This window comes from Stomoxys calcitrans, chromosome 1, assembly GCF_963082655.1.
Source record: "Stomoxys calcitrans chromosome 1, idStoCalc2.1, whole genome shotgun sequence".
NCBI lineage: Eukaryota > Metazoa > Arthropoda > Insecta > Diptera > Muscidae > Stomoxys > Stomoxys calcitrans.
In genome coordinates, this window is record NC_081552.1 from 136,047,326 (window position 1) to 136,053,439 (window position 6,114).

Genomic DNA, 6,114 nt, shown 5'->3' on the forward strand with positions numbered 1-6,114 from the left:
AACTACCTACTCTGATAATGTATATGATTCCACTTTCCAATATCCCTACTATATTGAGGAATTCTCAACCGTTACTATTCCATTATTGGATATTACAACGGTGTTGGCCAATTTAAAGAGTCTAAAGGACACAACGGTCCCAGGTCCCGATGGAATCCCTTCATGCATTCTTAAATACTGTGCAGAGAATTTTGCTCTTCCTCTCTCTATAATGTTCAATAAGTCCCTGGATACTGGCTATTTACCACCAATATGGAAAGAATCGTTTATTGTACCTTTATTTAAATCGGGTAGTAGAATTGATGCATCGAACTATAGAGGAATCGCTAAACTGAATACAATTCCTAAATTATTTGAAAAAATTGTGACTGAGATATTATCCTTTCAGGTCTCATCTGTTTTTTGTAAATTTCAACATGGCTTCCGGAAGCATCGGTCTACAGTGACGAATCTTTTAGAGTTAACTACGATTGTAAATGAAGGATTTAGAAGACGATATCAAACTGACTGTATTTATACAGACTTTAGTAAGGCTTTTGATAAGGTCAATCACGAATTACTGTTGTTGAAGTTGCATCTTATGGGTTTCTCCAATGCGTTATTGAAGTGGATAAGATCATATCTAATGGGCAGAGCTCAGATGGTGAAAGTAGGAAATGCTATTTCTGACAAGATAATTGTGACATCCGGTGTTCCTCAAGGAAGTCATCTTGGACCGGTCTTATTTACATTGTTTATAAATGACCTGCCCAGCGTGATACATCGATCAAAGGTTCTAATGTATGCAGATGATGTTAAAATTTTCTACTCTTTTAATGAGGAAGCAAACCAGTGTATACTGCAATCCGATCTTAATGAGTTTTATAAATGGTGCAATGCTAACTTGCTAGAACTAAACACTTTAAAATGTAAACATATGTCTTTCTTTCGGCTGAGAAGAATTGATACGAGTTACTATTTGAATGATTGTATGGTGGAGTATGTGGACTCTATTCATGATTTGGGGATTCTGTTGGACCACAGGTTGGATTTTAGAAAACATATTTCCTTAATTACGAACAAAGCTTATAGAAGTTTGGGATTTATCAAGCGTTGGAGTAAAGAATTTTCAGATCCCTTAGTAACGAAACAATTATATATTTCTTTTGTACGTTCTACTTTGGAATATGGGTCCATTATATGGGATCCAGCCTATTCCATTCATTCGAATGCGATTGAGTCAGTTCAGAAACAATTTCTTTTATTTTGCCTTAAGGGGCGTGGCTGGGACCCTCGGGCTCTACCATCGTACGAATACAGATTAAACTTAATAAAATTACCAACATTAAAAAGCCGACGAATAATGCTGAATGTTACTTTCCTTATCAATATAATGCAAGGCAAAATAATCTCCGATTTTATTTTGAATAGAATTTACATAAATGTTCCCTTAAGGCCATCCCGAAACTATCAGCTATTTCAAATAAATTATTTCACATCAAACTATGCAAACAACGACCCTTTACGCCGCCTCTTTGTTGAATTTAATAAATTTTATAGCCTCATCGATCTCTCTGAAAAACGTGATTCTGTTAAAAGAAAATTAATACTTCACTTAAACACATAGTTTTATTTATTTTGAATCTAAAATATGTATATATTCGTAAATATTTAGCATATAATTTAGTCTGTAAGGATTATAATCTATAGACTTAAGAATAATAAAAAAAAAAAAAAAAAAAAAAAAAAAAAAAAAATAACAAATTAGTCTGTTAATAAGAGTAGCTAACAGATCGAATTGGAATAACCACTTATGAATGAGAATGTAAATATCACAGTTTACGGGATTGTATATGTAGTTAAAAGCTTATATACATATAACATATGTTTTGTTTCTATCAGTTAGAAGAATATGTAAAACGAATTGAGCAATGCTCGTGGTAAGTATTTTAAGATAAATTACATAAAATAATCGTGTTTATGTTTTTTTTTAAGGTAATATATTAAAATTAAAAGGTAATATATCAACAGTTTCTTCTATCATCCAAGATGAGATCCAGGCGATGTCTTGTTAAAAAATGCTGGCAAAGTGGACGGGGCTGATTCGTTGTCGATGGTTTTATTGATAACGGCAACTGGAGAAAGGTAAGCTGAATCAGCCCATGATGAATTTTCCTCTAACTCATAAATTTCTCTTGTCAGATCGTTTTCATGTGTGGCCATTTTTTGTACAAATATATTCAGGTGCTTGAACCCATATGCACATAATGGTTCAATGCTTAAAATATTGTAGATGTAAGTGTTTGAGTATTTTTTTTTTTGTGCGAGTTTGGTAATGTTTGTTTGTGCATTTTCTCAGGAATTTTCCCTCCAGGATTTCCAACTCTTTGGCCACTATCGGAGATACAGTGAACCAGATAGGAAAGCCGTATATCAACATGGGTCTAATGGCCACTTTATAAGGCAACATTTTAGTGGACTGTGGTAAGTATTTACTATTGAGTAAATGTGAAAATTAACCTAAAATTCTGTTAGCCCTTTTTATTGAACATCTAGCATGCGGATTGAATTTCAGCATCTTATCAAATGTGATGCCCAGATATTTAACTTTGGATTCCACCGGAATATTGACACCATTAAGGGTTAGTTTCAATTTTTTGTTCTGCGGTACGACATGTTTGGGGCATTTACCAGATACATTCCTTATGCAAATTGCTTTTGATTTGGCGGCATTTATATTAATACCCCAAGTATTATAATAGTCATCAATTTGTTTCAGGTTTGCTGTTACTTTCGCCATTGCTATTTCCGGGGACTTATCATGGGCATAAATAAGGCAGTCATCTGCGTAAAGGATAGCCTGCGAATCTTGAGACATATGTATGAGGGAAATCGTGTAAAAATATATTGAAGAGATGAGGCGCCAAAACACTGCCTTGGGGTACTCCGCTACAAACAGATCCAAAGTCTGACACTGTGTTTTGGACATCTACGCAAAATTTTCTATTTGTGAAATAACTGTGAAGAATTTTTACCAGGTACGGATCCGATTCTAACCCAATTAATTTGTACAATATGCCTGTATGACTGACGGAGTCGAACGCCTTCTCTATATCAAGTGATATTGCTACCGTACAGGATTGTCTTCGAAGATTGATAGTTATTTGGTTGCCCAAAAAGTAATTGCGGATTTTTCATATAGTCGGCGTTGACAAATTTTTTCACGGCTTGTGACTCTGTAATTGCATTCTTTCTTCTGTCAGTTATCAGCTGTTGGTTTGCTTTAGAAAAAAAGTGTAAAAAGGTATATTTGATTAAAGTTCATTCTAAGTTTTATTAAAAATGCATTTACTTTCTTTTAAAAATCCGCAATTACCTTTTTGGGCAACCCAATATGTCATTATGAAATTTCAATAATGCATGTTGAGTGGAGTGCGCCTTTCTAAAGCCAAACTGGAAGTTTGATACAGGTTCAATAATATAACCATTTTCAATTTTCTCCTTCAGGATGTTTTTTGTTATTCATACGATGAATAATATCCTTGACTTTTTCAGTGTTTGTAAAATGAAAATTATCTGGATTCTGTGATGCATTGAAATGATCGTCAAAAGTATAAATATGGTGGGGAATGGTATTTACACAATTTACTACTCTTTGTTGCAAGTCTTCAACTGGACAACGAGGCAGTTTCTGACGGAATGTTTCTGTACAAAATTCATGGAACTCGTTTGCAATATCTGTGCTATTGGTAATTATGTTACTGTTGCGGACTATATGCTGACAAAATGGGAACTTAGACTTCCCCGTAATTTGATAAATTCTTTTAAACGCGGATGGACCAGGTTTAATTTTTTGTGGTCTTTTATTAAAGTAATCAGCTTGTTCTATGTTAACCGATTCTTTAATTATAGTCTTTAGCAATTGTATTTGTTTAGATAGGACCACATATTCACTGTTAATGCGGTTCCCGGTGCGATGAATGATTTTCTTCAGCTCCTTCTGCCACGCATATTTGATTTTATATAACTTTTTGGTTCTTTCCGATAATGGAGATTTATTGCCTTGTATTAAAATTTGCCATGTATGTGTGTTGTGAATGATATTGAAAGACGCTTTAAATTCGTCTATTAGGTCATCAATTTCATCATTCTCAAGATTTACAGTGGAAAGAGGCATCATTCGACATGCAGCGATATCCATATCCAATCTGTTTCTTTATAAGAGGTATATGTCCTCGGAGTTCTCATTATGAATTCTGGATGTTTTATTTGGAGAGATAACTTTATTGCGAAGTGATCCTGAGAAAGAGGGCAGTGTCATGAGTTCAAAGTTTGGTGAAATCCTGTTTAAAAGGTGAGGGCTAATTAAAAAATGATCCAAAAAAGAAGGGCCTGTTAAATTAAGAAAATCCTGTTAAATTGTATTTTATTTCTTATAACAATAGCAACACCAATAGAAGAATTGTCATAAATAAAGTTATATCCATCTAATTTCACTTTCTTATTCCTTTTCAGATGGCATTCCTGTATGAAGCCGATGTCTATTTATTACTGTGCAGTGTGTCCTTTAGACCAATTTGGCGACTAACATCATTAAGGGATCTTACGTTGTATGTGAGTAATTTTAAGATCTTATGGACCATAATTAATTCTAACTTTATTTAACAGGCGCAAAAACTCAGCTTTGGCCTCGGATTTTGACATTCTCGCATACTCAGAGAGAAAGATGTTGACTTCCTGTTCCAAAGTCAAATCCTCAGGTTCCAGAAAAAGGGATGCTAATTTTAAAAATTGATCTATGATGGCAGGTTTTTGTTGCACTGTATTTTGCTCAGAGGGACGAGTATGAAACAAATTGGAAAACGTATGTCCTGGAGTAACCATCGACATGTTTACAGCTTTGTGAACATTTGCCTTGGCAAGCGCCCTTTCTTCTTTGGCCTTCACTATCTTTTGCTGACGCGCAGCAACATATTTCTTATAAGTAGGACATCCCCGCAAATTCGCTGGATGACCCTCCTCACCGCAATTATTACAAAAGGGATTTGATGAATCCTCCTTTGTACGTTGGCATTCAACCGGGCCATGTTTTTGGTTGCATTTGACACAATTGTATGACGAACTACAATTTTTTGCAATGTGGCCCCAACGCTGACACCTCCTACATTGAATTTCATTGTCCTTCCTTATTGGTTTTTCCCAGGATACGATTTGACTTTGCAAAGCTCTTATGTTCGAAATGTCTGAGAGTTTTTTTCCTGGCAACTATGACACAAAAAGAGGCTAGTCTCATTGTTTTTTGGTGTTTTATATTTTGCAACATTTGCAACTGTATTTGGAATGACCTCCTCTAATTCAGATTTAATATCCTCTATTTCAGTGTTCGCCGTAAGCCCTCGTAAAACAAAGGACGGCTGCTTTAATTCTTTCGGTGTAAAATAATATGAATGTACACCCTTCTCACGCAAAAGGGCCATCATTGACGAGTGGACAGACGGATCGGAAAAAACAATTTACTTTTGTTTTTGTTCACATTCTTTACCTTGAAAGAAAACTTTGGTATTGTCTCCCTTAAGGAGTCAAAAAGCGCCTTAATGTTGACATTGTAAATAAAACTTGGTGGACACCATTTTTGCCTTGTCGCACCATTGTTGTTGTTGATGATGTTATTATTGTTTTTATTTTTATTATCAGTACCTGGCTGGGTGGCTTGCGTGGCCCCGGAAGCAAAATCCACTTGAGTGAGTACATTGAGGATACCAAATGGTTTGTCATCTGTCTGCTTGTGCCTCTTCAGTCTTTCCCTGAGCTGTTGTAGTTATTGTTTTTTTTTAGTTTTTCTTTTCACAAATTCTCGAAAAAAACGTAATGAAATAATACGTAAACGCGGACCACAGACAAACAAACACGTATGCATCGGACGACGGACAATATTGACAATATATTTATCGTATTGGGAACATATTTTCTTAGTGAATTATTTAACCTAATAAGGACCTTACCTCAGAAATATTTTCCGGAGCTTTGATTTGCTGGACTGCTCTGATCATATCTGGATCTGGACGTATACCTGTTTTATCGATTATTTGTTCCAAGTTCTTGATCTGGTTCTTGAAAAACTGTCATATCTGAAAT

At 35.0% G+C, this 6,114-nt stretch overlaps 1 long non-coding RNA gene across 1 annotated transcript; it reads left to right on the top strand.

The window, feature by feature from the left end:
- Positions 1 to 1,775: 1,775 nt before the first annotated feature.
- Positions 1,776 to 5,643, top strand: LOC106095285 (uncharacterized). Its single transcript, XR_009397468.1, has 8 exons — positions 1,776 to 1,919; positions 2,011 to 2,124; positions 2,182 to 2,274; positions 2,339 to 2,463; positions 2,536 to 2,621; positions 2,759 to 3,017; positions 4,495 to 4,593; positions 4,648 to 5,643. It is a non-coding gene; the product is annotated as an uncharacterized LOC106095285 (long non-coding RNA).
- Positions 5,644 to 6,114: the final 471 nt, after the last annotated feature.